Source organism: Primulina tabacum, chromosome 10, assembly GCF_025594145.1.
Source record: "Primulina tabacum isolate GXHZ01 chromosome 10, ASM2559414v2, whole genome shotgun sequence".
In the NCBI taxonomy this organism is placed as follows: domain Eukaryota; kingdom Viridiplantae; phylum Streptophyta; class Magnoliopsida; order Lamiales; family Gesneriaceae; genus Primulina; species Primulina tabacum.
In genome coordinates, this window is record NC_134559.1 from 28,416,492 (window position 1) to 28,432,613 (window position 16,122).

Below are 16,122 nucleotides of genomic sequence, written 5' to 3' on the forward strand. Positions count from 1 at the left end.
TTATCGATTTTTGTTATCGTGAGCCGGTTCTGTGCGGAAGGGTATGACGCAGATTACTCCGGAGACGGTTAACTCATTAAAAACAAATATTTTTACTATTTTAGCCATAATTTACGTAAAGGGTCGCGACACGAGGACTTTTTAGGGAGGTCACCCATCCTAGCTCTGCTATCGCGCCAGAACGCTTAACTTCATGGTTCTGTTGGGCGAGAGCAGTGCCGCGTGTTGTCCATCGCCACCCGCTCCACTCGTACTCGAGGGATATAAGAATAAACATCCCACTCAATGTCAGGTGCGATCATACCAGCATTAATGCACCGGATCCCGTCAGAACTCCGAAGTTAAGCTTGCTTGGACGAGAGCAATACTAGGATGGGTGACCCCCTGGACGAGAGCAATACTCCGAAGTTAGACATGTGAAATCAACGTAGCTCGGGCACTGCCGGATTTGGACAAAATTGTAGGCTAATTTGATTGTAAACGGGCAAACGAACGAGACTCATTACTCCGCAATGAGCTGGAGAGATTTTAGCCGAATTCCTTCTCTAAGACTCTCTAATTTGCGATTTTCCGCTTCTGTTAAACTTTCCTTTCCTCGAGAAATCCGCTTAAAAAGTCCGAAATTCGATTCCGGTTCCATTTTATCGTATCCCAAGCATAATAATAGCTTTACATTCGCTATTTTCTTATTCTTATTTTTTTCTATTTTCTGGGAACATTTAGCGATTTTTGTTGTCGTGAGCCGGTTCTGTGCGGAAGGGTATGACGCAGATTACTCCGGAGATGGTTAACTCATTAAAAACAATTATTTCGACTGCTTTAGCCATAACTTACGTAAACGGTCGCGACACGAGGACTGCCCAGGGAGGTCACCCATCCTCGCTATGCCATCGCGCCAGAATGCTTAACTTCATGGTTCTGTTGGGCGAGAGCAGTGCCGCGTGTTGTCCATCGCCGCCCGCTCCACTCGTACTCGAGAGATATAAGAATAAACATCCCACTCAATTTCAGGTGCGATCATACTAGCACTAATGCATTGGATCCCATCAGAACTCCGAAGTTAAGCGTGCTTGGGCGAGAGCAGTACTAGGATGGGTGGCCCCCCGGGAAGACCTCGTGTTGCATCCCTTTACGTGTTTTTCTATTTTTGATTACTTGTTGAAAGACAATTTTCGGCTCAAATCATCTGAATCTCGATCGGGACCAGATAAGACATGTGAAATCAACGTAGCTCAGGCACTGCCGGATTTGGAAAAAATTGTAGGCTAATTTGATCGTAAACGGGCAAATGAATGAGACTTATTGCTACGCAATGAGCTGGCGAGATTTTAGCCGAATTCCTTCTCTAAAACCCTCTAATTTGCGATTTTCCGCTTCTGTTAAGCTTCTGTTTTCTCGAGAAATCAGCTTAGGAAATCCGAAATTCAATTCCGGTTCCATTTTATCGTATCCCAGGCATAATAATAGCTTTACACTCGATATTTTCTTATTCTTATTTTTTTTCTATTTTCTGGGAACATTTAGCGATTTTTGTTGTCGTGAGCTGGTTCTGTGCGGAAGGGTATGACGCAGATTACTCCGGAGACGGTTAACTCATTAAAAACAATTATTTCTACTGTTTTAGCCATAATTTACGTAAACGGTCGCGACACGAGGACTTCCTAGGGAGGTCACCCATCCTAGCTCTGCAATCGCGCCAGAACCCTTAACTTCATGGTTCTGTTGGGCGAGAGCAGTGCTGCGTCTTGTCCATCGCCGCCTGCTCCACTTGTACTCGAGGGATATAAGAATAAACATCCCACTCAATGTCGGGTGCGATCATACCAGCACTAATGCACCGGATCCCATCAGAACTCGGAAGTTAAGCGTGCTTGGGCAAGAGCAGTACTAGGATCGGTGACCCCCTGGGAAGTTCTCGGTTGGACCCCTTTTCGTTTTTTTTTTTTTTTTTACTAATTGACAGACGATTTTCAGCTCAAATAATCTGAATCTCGATCTGGACCAGATAAGACATGTGAAATTAACGTAGCTCGGGCACTGCCCGATTTTGACAAAATTGTAGCCTAATTTGATTGTAAACGGGCAAACAAACGAGACTCATTGCGGACTGGCGAGATTTTAGCAGAATTTCTTCTCTAAGAGCCTCTAATTTGCGATTTTCCGCTTCTGTTAAGCTTCCGTTTCCTCGAGAAATCTGCTTAGGAAGTCCGAAATTCGATTTCGGTTCCATTTTATCGTATCGCAGGCATAATAATAGCTTTACATTCGCAATTTTTTTATTCTTATTTTTTTCTATTTTCGGGAACATTTATCGATTTTTGTTGTCGTGAGCCGGTTCTGTGCGGAAGGTTATGACACAGATTACTCCGGAGATGTTTAACTCATTAAAAAAAATTATTTCGACTTTTTTATTCATAATTTACGTAAACGGTCGCGACACGGGGACTTCTTAGGGAGGTCACCCATCCTAGCTCTGCCATCATGCCAGAATGCTTAACTTCATGGTTCTGATTGGGCGAGAGCAGTGCCGCGTGTTGTCCATCGCCGCCCGCTCCACACATACTCGAGGGATATAAGAATAAACATCCCACTCAATGTCGGTTGCGAACATACCAGCACTAATGCACCGGATCCCATCAGGACTCCGAAATTAAGCATGCTTGGGCGAGAGCAGTACTAGGATGGGTGACCCCCTGGGAATTCCTCGTGTTGCACCCCTTTTCATGTTTTTCTATTTTTGATTACTTCTTGACAGACTATTTTCGGATCAAATCATCTGAATCTCGATCGTGACCAGAAAAGAAATGTGAAATTAACGTAGCTCGGGCACTGCCTGATTTGAACAAAATTGTAGGCTAGTTTAATTGTAAACGGGCAAACGAACGAGACTCGTTGCTCCGCAATGAGCTGGAAAGATTTTAGCCGAATTCCTTCTCTAAGACCCTTTAATTTGCGATTTTCCGCTTCTGTTAAACTTCCGTTTCCTCGAGAAATCCGCTTAGGAAGTCCGAAATTCGATTCCGGTTCCATTTTATCGTATCACAGACACAATAATAGCTTTACATTCGCTATGTTTTTTTTTTTTTTCTATTTTCTGGGAACATTTAGCGATTTTTGTTGTCGTAAGCCGGTTCTGTGCGGAAGGATATGACGCAGATTACTCCGAAGATGGTTAACTCATTAAAAACAATTATTTCGACTGTTTTAGCCAAAATTTACGTAAACGGTCGCGACACGAGGACTTCCCAGGAGGTCCATCCTCGCTCTGCCATTGCGCCAGAATGCTTAACTTCATGGTTCTGATTGGTCGAGAGCAGTGCCGCGTGTTGTCCATCGCCGCCAGCTCCACACGTACTCGAGGGATATAAGAATAAACATCTCACTCAATGTCGGGTGCGATCATACCAACACTAATGCATCGGATCCCATTAGAACTCCGAAATTCAACGTGCTTGGACGAGAGCAGTACTAGGATGGGTGACCCCCTGGGAAGTCCTCGTGTCGAACCCATTTTCGTGTTTTTCTATTTTTGATTACTTCTTGACAGACTATTTTCGGATCAAATCATCTGAATCTCGATCGTGACCAGAAAAGACATGTGAAATTAACGTAGCTCGGGCACTGCCTGATTTGGAAAAAATTGTAGGCTAGTTTAATTGTAAACGGGCAAACGAACGAGACTCGTTGCTCCGCAATGAGCTGGAAAGATTTTAGCCGAATTCCTTCTCTAAGACCCTTTAATTTGCGATTTTCCGCTTCTGTTAAACTTCCGTTTCCTCGAGAAATCCGCTTAGGAAGTCCGAAATTCGATTCCGATTCCATTTTATCGTATACCAAGCATAATAATAGCTTTACATTCGCTATTTTCTTATTCTTATTTTTTTTCTATTTTCTGGGAACATTTAGCGATTTTTATTGTCGTGAGTCGGTTCTGTGCGAAAGGGTATGACGCAGATTACTCCGGAGACGGTAAACTCATTATAAACAATTATTTCAAGTGTTTTAGCCATAATTTACGTAAGCGGTCGAGACACGAGGACTTTCCAGGGAGGTCACCCACCCTAGCTCTGCAATCGCGCCAGAACGCTTAACTTCATGGTTCTGTTGGGCAAGAGCTGTGCCGCGTGTTGTCTATCGCCGCCCGCTCCACTCGTACTCGAGGGATATAAGAATAAAAATCCCACTCAATGTCGGGTGCGATCATACCAGCACTAATGCACCGGATCCTATCAGAACTCAGAAGTTAAGCGTGCTTGGAAGAGAGCAGTACTAGGATGGGTGTTCCCTGGGAAGTCCTCGTGTTGCATCCTTTTTCGTGTTTTTCTATTTTTGATTACTTGTTGACAGACAATTTTTGGCTCAAATCATCTGAATCTCGATTGGGAACAGATAAGACATGTGAAATAAATGTAGCTCGGGCACTGCCGGATTTGGACAAAATTGTAGCCTAATTTAATTGTAAAAGGGCAAACGAACGAGACTCTTTGCTCCGCAATGAGCTGGCGAGATTTAGCCGAATTTCTTCTATAAGACTCTCTTATTTGCGATTTTCCACTTCCGTTAAGCTTCCGTTTCCTCGAGAAATCTGCTTAGGAAGTCCGAAATTCGATTCCGGTTCCATTTTATCGTATCCCAGACACAATAATACCTTTACATTTGCTATTTTCTTCTTCTTATGTTTTTCTATTTTCTGTGAACATTTAGCGATTTTTGTTGTCGTGATCCGGTTCTATGCGGAAGCGTATGACGCAGATTACTCCGGACACGGTTAACTCATTAAAAATAATTATTTCGACTGTTTTAGCTATTATTTACGTAAACGGTCGTGACACGAGGACTTCCCAGGGAGGTCACCCATCCTAGCTCTGCCATCTCGCCAGAACGCTTAACTTCATGGTTCTGATTGGGCGAGAACAGTGGCGCGTGTTGTCCATCGCCGCCCGCTCCACACGTACTCGAGGGATATAAGAATAAACATCTCACTCAATGTCAGGTGCGATCATACCAGCACTAATGCACCGAATCCCATCAGAACTGCGAAGTTAAGCGTGCTTGGGCAAGAGTGCTTGGGCGAGAGCAGTACTAGGATGGGTGACCCCCTAGGAAGTCCTCGTGTTGCACTCCTTTTTGTGTGTTTCTATTTTTGATTACTTGTTCACAGACGATTTTCGGCTCAAATCATCTGAATCTCGATCGGGACCAGATAAGACATGTGAAATCAACGTAGCTCGGGCACTGCCGGATTTGGACAAAATTGCAGCCTAATTTGATTGTAAACGGGCAAACGAACGAGACTCATTACTCCGCAATGAGCTGGCAAGATTTTGCAGAATTCCTTCTTTAAAACCCTCTAATTTGCGATTTACCGCTTCTGTTAAGCTTCCGTTTCCTCGAGAAATCCGCTTAGGAAGTCCTAAATTCGATTCCGATTCCATTTTATCGTATCCCAGGCATAATAATAGGTTTTCATTCGCTATTTTATTTTTCTTATTTTTTTTCTATTTTCTGGGAACATTTAGCAATTTTTGTGGTCGTGAGTCGGTTCTGTGCGAAAGGGTATGACGCAGATTTACTCCGGATACTATTATCTCATTAAAAACAATTATTTCGACTGTTTTAGCGATAATTTACGTAAACGGTCGCGACACGAGGACTTCCCAGGGAGGTGACCCATCCTAGCTCTGCCATCTCGCCGGAACGCTTAACTTCATGGTTCTTATTGGGCGAGAGCAGTTTCGCGTGTTGTCCATCGCCGCTCGCGCCACACGTACTCGAGGGATATAAGAATAAACATCCCACTCAATGTCGGTTGCGATCATACCAGTACTAATACACTGGATCCAATCAGAACTCCGAAGTTAAGCGTGCTTGGGCGAGAGCAGTACTAGGATGGGTTTCCCCCACTGGGAAGTCCTCGTGTTGCACCCCTTTTCGTGTTTTTCTATTTTTGATTACTTGTTGACAGACGATTTTCGGCTCAAATCATCTGAATCACGATCGGGACCAGATAAGACATGTGAAATCAACGTACCTCGGGCACTGTCGGATTTGGACAAAATAGTAGCCTAAAATAGAGCTGGCGAAATTTTAGCCGAATTCCTTCTCTAAGACCCTCTAATTTGCGATTTTCCGCTTCTCTTGAGCCTCTGTTTCCTCGAGAAATCCCTTTAGGAAGTCCGAAATTCGATTCCGTTCCATTTTATCATATCCCAGACATAATAATAGCTTTACATTCGCTATTTTCTTCTTCTTATTTTTTTTTCTATTTTCTGGGAACATTTAGCGATTTTTGTTGTCGTGAGCCGGTTCCGTGCGGAAGGATATGACGCAGATTACTCCGGAGACGGTTAACTCATTAATAACAATTATTTCGATTGTTTTATCCATTATTTACGAAATGGGTCGCGACACGAGGACTTCCCAGGGAGGTCACCCATCCTAGCTCCGTCATCGCGCCAGAAAGCTTAACTTTATCGTTCTGATTGGGCGAGATCAGTGTCGCGTGTTGTTCATCGCCGCCCGCTTTACAAGTACTCGAGGGACATAAAAATAAATATCCCACTTAATGTCGGGTGCGATCATACCAGCACTATTGCACCGGATCCCATCAGAACTCCGAAGTTAAGCGTGCTTGGGCGAGAGCAATACTAGGGTTATGGGAAATTTTCAGAAGAGTGGCCGTGTGCTTTTGAAAGAATCGTAGGGTTATGGGAAAGGTTTACATATTATATACGTAATTAAATACTAACAAGGCTTTAGGCCTATTAAGCCCCTAATTAAGCCAATTAGTCTTTAATTAGAATTAATTAAAATATTATTAATGTTTTGGTAAAAATAGTTTGGGAATTAAATAGCCGGATTGCCAAAAAGTTCGTATTTTTTTATTGAAAAACCCACACCGATAAAATTTACGTCCCGGCGTATAAAATAAACATGCAAGTATCGAAATATAAGGGACAAAAATGCAATATTTCGAAAGATTGGGGACCTAAGGGCAATTTACGAACGTTTAAGGGCTGAATCAGAATTTTCGAATAATATAAGGATTTATTTGTTGTCCATCACCGCCCGCGCCACACGCACTCGAGGGATATAAGAATAAACATCCCAATCAATGTCGGGTTCGATCATACCAGCACTAATGCACAAGATACCATCAGAACTCCGAAGTTAAGCGTGTTTGGGCGAGAGCAGTACTAGGATGGGTGACCCCCTGGAAAATCCTCGTGTTGCACCCCTTTTCGTGTTTTTCTATTTTTGATTACTTGTGGACAGATGATTTTCGGCTCAAATCATCTGAATCTCGATCGGGACCAGATAAGACATGTGAAATCAACGTAGCTCGGGCACTGCCGGATTTGGACAAAATTGTAGCCTAATTTGATTGTAAACGGGCAAACGAACGAGACTCATTACTCCGCAATGAGCTGGCGAGATTTTAGCCGAATTCCTTCTTTAAGACCCTCTAATTTGCGATTTTCCGCTTCTGTTAAGCTTTCGTTTTCTCGAGAAATCCGCTTAGGAAGTCCGAAATTCGATTACATTCCATTTTATCGTATCCCAGGCATAATAATAGCTTTACATTCGTTAATTTCTTCTTCTTATTTTTTTTCTATTTTCTAGGAACATTTAGCGATTTTTGTTGTCGTGAGCCGGTTCTGTGCGGAAGGGTATGACACAGATTACTCGGGAGACGGTTAACTCATTAAAAACAATTATTTCGATTGTTTCTTCCAATATTTACATAAACGGTCGCGACACGAGGACTTCTCAGGGAGGTCACCCATCCTAGCTCTGCCATCGCGCCAGAACGCTTAACTTCGTGGTTCTGATTGGGCGAGAGCAGTGCCGCTTGTTGTCCATCGCCGCCCGCTCCACACGTACTCGAGGTACATAATAATAAACATCCCAATCAATGTCGGGTGCGATCATACCAGCACTAATGCACCGGATCCCATCAGAACTCCGGAGTTAAGCGTGCTTGGGCAAGAACAGTACTAGGATGGGTGACCCGACCCCCTGGGAAGTCCCTGTGTTGCACCCCTTTTCTTGTTTTTCTATTTTTGATTACTTGTTGACAGACGATTTTCGGCTCAAATCATCTGAATCTCAATCGACACCAGATAAGACATGTGAAATCAACGTAGCTCGGGCTCTGCCGGATTTGAACAAAATTGTAGCCTAATTTGATTGTAAACTGGCAAACGAACGAGACTCATTCCTCTGTAATGAGCTGACGAGATTTTAGCCGAATTCCTTCTTTAAGACCCTCTAAGTTGCGATTTTCCGCTTCTGTTAAGCTTCCGTTTCCTCGAGAAATCCGTTTAGGAAGTCCGAAATTCGATTCCGGTTATATTTAATCATATCCCAGGCATAATAATAGCTTACATTCGCTATTTTCTTCTTCTTATTTTTTTTTTAATTTTCTGAGAACACTTAGCGATTTTTGTTGTCGTGAGCCGGTTCTGTGCGGAAGGGTATGACGCAGATTACTCCGGAAATGGTTAACTCATTAAAAAAAATTATTTTTACTGTTTTAGCTATAATTTACGTAAACGTTCGCGACACGAGAACTTTCCAGGGAGGTCACCCATCCTAGCTCTGGCATCGCGCCAGAACGCTTAACTTCAAGGTTCTGATTGGGCGAGAGCAGTGCCGCGTGTTGTCCCTCGCCGCCCGCGCCACACGTACTCGAGGGATATAAGAATAAACATCCCACTCAATGTCGGGTGCGATCATACCAGCACTAATGCACTGGATCCCATCAGAACTCCTAAGTTAAGCGTACTTGGGCGAGAGCAGTACTAGGATGGGTGACCTCCTGGGCAGTCCTCGTGTTGCACCCCTTTTCGTGTTTTTCTATTTTTGATTACTTGTTGACAGACGATTTTCGGCTCAAATCATCAGAATCTGGATCATGACCAGATAAGACATGTGAAATCAACGTAGCTCGGGCACTGCCGGATTGGGACAAAATTGTAGGCTAATTCGATTGTAAACGGGCAAACGAACGAGTCTCATCACTCCGCAATGAGCTGGAGAGATTTTAGCCGAATTCCTTCTCTAATACCCTCTAATTTGCGATTTTCCGCTTCTGTTAAGCTTCCGTTTCCTCGAGAAATCTGTTTAGGAATTCCGAAATTCGATTTCAGTTCTATTTTATCGTATCCCAGGCATAATAATAGCTTTACATTCGCTATTTTTTTCTTCTTAATTTTTTTCTATTTTCTGGGAACATTTAGCGATTTCTTTTGGCGTGAGCCGGTTCTGTGCGGAAGGTATGACGCAGATTACTCCGGAGACGGTTAACTCATTAAAAACAATTATTTTGACTGTTTTAGCTATAATTTACGTAAACGGTATCGACATGAGGACTTCCTAGGGAGGTCACCCATCTAAGCTCTGCCATCGCGCCAGAACGCTTAACTTCATGGTTCTGATTGGGCGAGAGCAGTGCCGCGTGTTGTCCATCGCCCCTCGATGGGTGACCCCCTGGGAAATCCTCGTGTTGCACCCATTTTCTTTTTTTTCTATTTTTGATTACTTGTTGAAAGACGATTTCGGGCTCAAATCATCTGAACCACGATCGGGACCAGATAAGACATGTGAAATCAACGTCGCTCGGTCACTGCCGCATTTGGACATAATTGTAGCCTAATTTGATTGTAAACTAGAAAACGAACGAGACTCATTACTCCGCAATGAGCTGGCGAGATTTTAGCCGAATTTCTTCTTTAAGACCCTCTAATTTGCGATTTTCCGCTTCTGTTAAGCTTTCGTTTCCTCGAGAAATCCGCTTAGGAAGTTCGAAATTCGATTCTGGTTCCATTTTATCGTATCCCAGGCATAATAATAGCTTTACATTCGCTATTTTCTTCTTCTTATTTTTTTTCTATTTTCTGGGAACATTTAGCGATTTTTGTTGTCGTGAGCTGGTTCTGTGCGGAAGGGTATGACGCAGATTACTCGGGAGACGGTTAACTCATTAAAAACAATTATTTCGATTGTTTCTTCCAATATTTACATAAACGGTCGCGACACGAGGACTTCTCAGGGAGGTCACCCATCCTAGCTCTGCCATCGCGCCAGAACGCTTAACTTCGTGGTTCTGATCGGGCGAGAGCAGTGCCGCTTGTTGTCCATCGCCGCCCGCTCCACACGTACTCGAGGTATATAATAATAAACATCCCAATCAATGTCGGATGCGATCATACCAGCACTAATGCACCGGATCCCATCAGAACTCCAGAGTTAAGCGTGCTTGGGCAAGAGCAGTACTAGGATGGGTGACCCCGACCCCCTGGGAAGTCCCTGTGTTGCACCCCTTTTCTTGTTTTTCTATTTTTGATTACTTGTTGACAGATGATTTTCGGCTCAAATCATCTGAATCTCAATCGACACCAGATAAGACATGTGAAATCAACGTAGCTCGGGCTCTGCCGGATTTGAACAAAATTGTAGCCTAATTTGATTGTAAACGGGCAAACGAACGAGACTCATTCCTCCGCAATGAGCTGGCGAGATTTTAGCCGAATTCCTTCTTTAAGACCCTCTAATTTGCGATTTTCCGCTTCTGTTAAGCTTCCGTTTCCTCAAGAAATCCGTTTAGGAAGTCCGAAATTCGATTCCGGTTATATTTAATCATATCCCAGGCATAATAATAGCTTACATTCGCTATTTTCTTCTTCTTATTTTTTTTTTAATTTTCTGAGAACATTTAGCGATTTTTGTTGTCGTGAGCCGGTTCTGTGCGGAAGGGTATGACGCAGATTACTCCGGAAATGGTTAACTCATTAAAAAAAATTATTTTTACTGTTTTAGCTATAATTTACGTAAACGTTCGCGACACGAGAACTTTCCAGGGAGGTCACCCATCCTAGCTCTGGCATCGCGCCAGAACGCTTAACTTCATGGTTCTGATTGGGCGAGAGCAGTGCCGCGTGTTGTCCCTCGCCGCCCGCGCCACACGTACTCGAGGGATATAAGAATAAACATCCCACTCAATGTCGGGTGCGATCATACCAGCACTAATGCACTGGATCCCATCAGAACTCCTAAGTTAAGCGTACTTGGGCGAGGGCAGTACTAGGATGGGTGACCTCCTGGGCAGTCCTCGTGTTGCACCCCTTTTCGTGTTTTTCTATTTTTGATTACTTGTTGGCAGACGATTTTCGGCTCAAATCATCTGAATCTGGATCAGGACCAGATAAGACATGTGAAATCAACGTAGCTCGGGCACTGCCGGATTGGGACAAAATTGTAGGCTAATTCGATTGTAAACGGGCAAACGAACGAGTCTCATCACTCCGCAATGAGCTGGAGAGATTTTAGCCGAATTCCTTCTTTAAGACCCTCTAATTTGTGATTTTCCGCTTCTGTTAAGCTTCCGTTTCCTCGAGAAATCTGTTTAGGAATTCCGAAATTCGATTTCAGTTCCATTTTATCGTATCCCAGGCATAATAATAGCTTTATATTCGCTAATTTTTTCTTCTTAATTTTTTTCTATTTTCTGGGAACATTTAGCGATTTTTTTTGGCGTGAGCCGGTTCTGTGCGGAAGGTTATGACGCAGATTACTCCGGAGACGGTTAACTCATTAAAAACAATTATTTTGACTGTTTTAGCTATAATTTACGTAAACGGTAGCGACATGAGGACTTCCTAGGGAGGTCACCCATCTAAGCTCTGCCATCGCGCCAGAACGCTTAACTTCATGGTTCTGATTGGGCGAGAGCAGTGCCGCGTGTTGTCCATCGCCCCTCGATGGGTGACCCCCTGGGAAATCCTCGTGTTGCACCCATTTTCTTTTTTTTCTATTTTTGATTACTTGTTGAAAGACGATTTCGGGCTCAAATCATCTGAACCACGATCGGGACCAGATAAGACATGTGAAATCAACGTCGCTCGGTCACTGCCGCATTTGGACATAATTGTAGCCTAATTTGATTGTAAACGGGCAAACGAAAGAGACTCATTACTCCGCAATGAGCTGGCGAGATTTTGGCCGAATTCCTTCTTTAAGACCCTCTAATTTGCGATGTTCCGCTTCTGTTAAGCTTTCGTTTTCTCGAGAAATCCGCTTAGGAAGTCCGAAATTCGATTACATTCCATTTTATCGTATCCCAGGCATAATAATAGCTTTACATTCGCTATTTTGTTCTTCTTATTTTTTTTCTATTTTCTTGAAATATTTAGCGATTTTTGTTGTCGTGAGCCGGTTCTGTGCGGAAGGGTATGACGCAGATTACTCGGGAGACGGTTAACTCATTAAAAACAATTATTTCGACTGTTTCTTCCAATATTTACATAAACGGTCGCGGCACGAGGACTTCTCAGGGAGGTCACCCATCCTAGCTCTGCCATCGCGCCAGAACGCTTAACTTCGTGGTTCTGATTGGGCGAGAGCAGTGCCGCTTGTTGTCCATCGCCGCCCGCTCCACACGTACTCGAGGTATATAATAATAAACATCCCAATCAATGTCGGGTGCGATCATACCAGCACTAATGCACCGGATCCCATCAGAACTCCGGAGTTAAGCGTGCTTGGGCAAGAGCAGTACTAGGATGGGTGACCCGACCCCCTGGGAAGTCCCTGTGTTGCACCCCTTTTCTTGTTTTTCTATTTTTGATTACTTGTTGACAGACGATTTTCGGCTCAAATCATCTGAATCTCAATCGACACCAGATAAGACATTTGAAATCAACGTAGCTCGGGCTCTGCCGGATTTGAACAAAATTGTAGCCTAATTTGATTGTAAACGGGCAAACGAACGAGACTCATTCCTCCGCAATGAGCTGGCGAGATTTTAGCCGAATTCCTTCTTTAAGACCCTCTAATTTGCGATTTTCCGCTTCTGTTAAGCTTCCGTTTCCTCGAGAAATCTGTTTAGGAATTCCGAAATTCGATTTCAGTTCCATTTTATCGTATCCCAGGCATAATAATAGCTTTATATTTGCTATTTTTTTCTTTTTAATTTTTTTCTATTTTCTGGGAACATTTAGCGATTTTTTTTGACGTGAGTCGGTTCTGTGCGGAAGGTTATGACGCAGATTACTCCGTAGACGGTTAACTCATTAAAAACAATTATTTTGACTGTTTTAGCTATAATTTACGTAAACGGTAGCGACATGAGGACTTCCTAGGGAGGTCACCCATCTAAGCTCTGCCATCGCGCCAGAACGCTTAACTTCATGGTTCTGATTGGGCGAGAGCAGTGCCGCGTGTTGTCCATCGCCCCTCGATGGGTGACCCCTTGGGAAATCCTCGTGTTGCACCCATTTTCTTTTTTTTCTATTTTTGATTACTTGTTGAAAGACGATTTCGGGCTCAAATCATCTGAACCACGATCGGGACCAGATAAGACATGTGAAATCAACGTCGCTCGGTCACTGCCGCATTTGGACATAATTGTAGCCTAATTTGATTGTAAACGGGCAAACAAACGAGACTCATTACTCCGCAATGAGCTGGAGAGATTTTAGCCGAATTCCTTCTCTAAGACCCTCTAATTTGCGATCTTACGCTTCTGTTAAGCTTCCGTTTCATCATGAAATCCGCTTAGGAAGTTCGAAATTCGATTCCGGTTCCATTTTATCGTATCCCAGGCATAATAATAGCTTTATATTCGTTTTTTTTCCTTCTTTTTTTTTTCTATTTTCTGGGAACATTTAGCGATTTTTGTTGTCGTGAGACAGTTCTGTGCGGAATGGTACGACGCAGATTACTCCGGAGACGGTTAACTCATTAAAAACAATTATTTCGTCTGTTTTAGTCATAATTTACGTAAACTGTCGCGACACGAGGACTTCCCAGGGAGGTCACCCATCCTAGCTCTGCCTTCGCGCCAGAACGCTTAACTTCATGGTTATGATTGGGTAAGAGCAGTGCCGCGTGTTGTCCATCGCCGCCCGCTCCACACGTACTCGAGGGATATAAGAATAAACATCCCACTCAATGTCCGGGTGCGATCATACCAGCACTAATGCACCGGATCGCATCAGAACTCCGAAGTTAAGCCTGCTTGGGCGAGAGCAGTACTAGGATGGGTGACCCCCTGGGGAATTTTTCTTGTTGCACGCCTTTTCGTGTTTTTCTATTTTTGATTACTTGTTGAGAGACGATTTTCGGCTCAAATCATCTGAATCTCGATAGAGACCAGATAAGACATGTGAAATCAACGAAGCTCGGACACTGCCGGATTTGGACAAAATTGTAGGCTAATTTGATTGTAAACGGACAAACGAACAAAACTCATTACTACGCAATGAGCTGACGAGATTTTAGCCGAATTCCTTCTCTAAGACCCTCTAATTTGCGATTTACCGCTTTTGTTAAGCTTACGTTTCCTCGAGAAATCCGCTTAGGAAGTTCGAAATTCGACTCCGGTTCCATTTTTCGTATCTCAGGCATAATAATAGCTTTACATTCTTTATTTCCTTATTCTTATTTTTTTTTCTATTTTATGGGAACATATATCGATTTTTGTTGTCGTGAGCCGGTTATGTGCGGAAGGGTATGACGCAGATTACTCTAGAGACGGTTAACTCATTAAAAACAATTATTTCGACTGTTTTATCCATAATTTACGTAAACGGTCGCGACACGAGGTCTTCCCAGGGAGGTCACCCATCCTACCTCTGCCATCGCGCCAGAACGCTTAACTTCATGGTTATGATTGGGCGAGAGCAGTGCCGCGTGTTGTCCATCGCCGCCCGCTCCACACGTACTCGGGGGATATAAGAACAAACATCCCACTCAATGTCGGGTGCGATCATACCAGCACTAATGCACCGGATCCCATTAGAACTCCGAAGTTAAGCGTACTTGGGCGAGAGCAGTATTAGGATGTGTGACCCCCTTGGGAAGTCCTCTTGTTGCACATCTTTTCGTGTTTTTCTATTTTTGATTTCACATGTCTTATCTGGTCCCGATCGAGATTCAGATGATTTGAGCCGAAAATCATCTGTCAACAAGACCCCCTTGGGAAGTCCTCTTGTTGCACATCTTTTCGTGTTTTTCTATTTTTGATTACTTGTTGACAGATGATTTTCGGCTCAAATCATCTGAATCTCGATCGGGACCAGATAAGACATGTGAAATCAACGTAGCTCAGGCACTGCCGGATTTGGACAGAATTTAAGACTAATTTGATTGTAAACGGGCAAACGGACGAGACTCATTACTACGCAATGAGCTGACGAGATTTTAGCCGAATTCCTTCTCTAAGGCCCTCTAATTTCTGATTTACCGCTTCTATTAAGTTTTCGTTTCCTCGAGAAATCCGCTTAGGAAGTTCGAAATTCGATTCCGGTTCCATTTTATCGTATCCCAAGCATAATAATAGCTTTATATTCGTTATTTCCTTCTTCTTATTTGTTTTTCTTTTTTCTGGGAACATTTATCGATTTTTGTTGTCGTGAGCCGGTTCTATGCGGAAGGGTATGACGCAGATTACTCCGGAGACGGTTAACTCAATAAAAACAATTATTTCGACTATTTTATCCATAATTTACGTAAACGGTCGCGACACGAGGTCTTCCCAGGGTGGTCACCCATCCTAGCTCTGCCATCGCGCCAGAACGCTTAACTTCATTGTTATGATTAGGCGAGAGCAGTGCCGCGTGTTGTCCATCGCCGCCTGCTCCTCACGTACTCGAGTGATATAAGAATAAACATCCCACTCAAAGTCGGGTGCGATCATACTAGCACTAATGCATCGGATCCCATCAGAACTCTGAAGTAAGCGTGCTTGGGCGAGAGCAGGACTAGGATGGGTGACCCCCTTGGGAAGTCCTCTTGTTGCACATCTTTTCGTGTTTTTCTATTTTTGATTACTTGTTGACAGATGATTTTCGGCTCAAATCATCTGAATCTCGATCGGGCCCAGATAAGACATGTGAAATCAACGTAGCTCGGGCACTGCCGGATTTGGACAAAATTTAAGACTAATTTGATTGTAAACGGGCAAACGGACGAGACTCATTACTACGCAATGAGCTGACGAGATTTTAGCCGAATTCCTTCTCTAAGGCCCTCTAATTTGTGATTTACCGCTTCTATTAAGTTTTCGTTTCCTCGAGAAATCCGTTTAGGAAGTTCGAAATTCGATTCCGGTTCCATTTT

General features: G+C 43.5%; 9 non-coding genes and 7 pseudogenes across 9 annotated transcripts; all 16 read left to right on the plus strand.

Annotated features, from left to right (window-relative positions):
• Window positions 1-1,009: 1,009 nt before the first annotated feature.
• On the plus strand, window positions 1,010-1,128 carry LOC142516946 (5S ribosomal RNA). Its single transcript, XR_012812712.1, has one exon. It is a non-coding gene; the product is annotated as a 5S ribosomal RNA (ribosomal RNA).
• A 682-nt stretch (window positions 1,129-1,810) lies between these two features.
• LOC142511487 (5S ribosomal RNA) lies at window positions 1,811-1,928 on the plus strand (annotated as a pseudogene).
• A 671-nt stretch (window positions 1,929-2,599) lies between these two features.
• LOC142506306 (5S ribosomal RNA) lies at window positions 2,600-2,718 on the plus strand. Its single transcript, XR_012804601.1, has one exon. It is a non-coding gene; the product is annotated as a 5S ribosomal RNA (ribosomal RNA).
• Window positions 2,719-3,391: 673 nt separating this feature from the next.
• On the plus strand, window positions 3,392-3,510 carry LOC142511063 (5S ribosomal RNA; annotated as a pseudogene).
• A 682-nt stretch (window positions 3,511-4,192) lies between these two features.
• Window positions 4,193-4,310, plus strand: LOC142511135 (5S ribosomal RNA; annotated as a pseudogene).
• Window positions 4,311-4,991: 681 nt separating this feature from the next.
• On the plus strand, window positions 4,992-5,124 carry LOC142508348 (5S ribosomal RNA; annotated as a pseudogene).
• Window positions 5,125-5,807: 683 nt separating this feature from the next.
• Window positions 5,808-5,928, plus strand: LOC142509503 (5S ribosomal RNA). Its single transcript, XR_012807674.1, has one exon. It is a non-coding gene; the product is annotated as a 5S ribosomal RNA (ribosomal RNA).
• Window positions 5,929-7,119: 1,191 nt separating this feature from the next.
• LOC142510505 (5S ribosomal RNA) lies at window positions 7,120-7,238 on the plus strand. Its single transcript, XR_012808612.1, has one exon. It is a non-coding gene; the product is annotated as a 5S ribosomal RNA (ribosomal RNA).
• A 682-nt stretch (window positions 7,239-7,920) lies between these two features.
• LOC142517238 (5S ribosomal RNA) lies at window positions 7,921-8,044 on the plus strand. The gene has a single exon (XR_012812994.1). It is a non-coding gene; the product is annotated as a 5S ribosomal RNA (ribosomal RNA).
• Window positions 8,045-8,727: 683 nt separating this feature from the next.
• Window positions 8,728-8,846, plus strand: LOC142514830 (5S ribosomal RNA). The gene has a single exon (XR_012810707.1). It is a non-coding gene; the product is annotated as a 5S ribosomal RNA (ribosomal RNA).
• Window positions 8,847-10,200: 1,354 nt separating this feature from the next.
• LOC142508354 (5S ribosomal RNA) lies at window positions 10,201-10,325 on the plus strand (annotated as a pseudogene).
• A 683-nt stretch (window positions 10,326-11,008) lies between these two features.
• On the plus strand, window positions 11,009-11,127 carry LOC142514512 (5S ribosomal RNA). Its single transcript, XR_012810402.1, has one exon. It is a non-coding gene; the product is annotated as a 5S ribosomal RNA (ribosomal RNA).
• Window positions 11,128-12,481: 1,354 nt separating this feature from the next.
• Window positions 12,482-12,605, plus strand: LOC142516595 (5S ribosomal RNA). The gene has a single exon (XR_012812381.1). It is a non-coding gene; the product is annotated as a 5S ribosomal RNA (ribosomal RNA).
• Window positions 12,606-13,959: 1,354 nt separating this feature from the next.
• LOC142509944 (5S ribosomal RNA) lies at window positions 13,960-14,079 on the plus strand. The gene has a single exon (XR_012808089.1). It is a non-coding gene; the product is annotated as a 5S ribosomal RNA (ribosomal RNA).
• A 683-nt stretch (window positions 14,080-14,762) lies between these two features.
• On the plus strand, window positions 14,763-14,882 carry LOC142511332 (5S ribosomal RNA; annotated as a pseudogene).
• An 806-nt stretch (window positions 14,883-15,688) lies between these two features.
• On the plus strand, window positions 15,689-15,807 carry LOC142512529 (5S ribosomal RNA; annotated as a pseudogene).
• The last annotated feature ends 315 nt before the right edge of the window (window positions 15,808-16,122 follow it).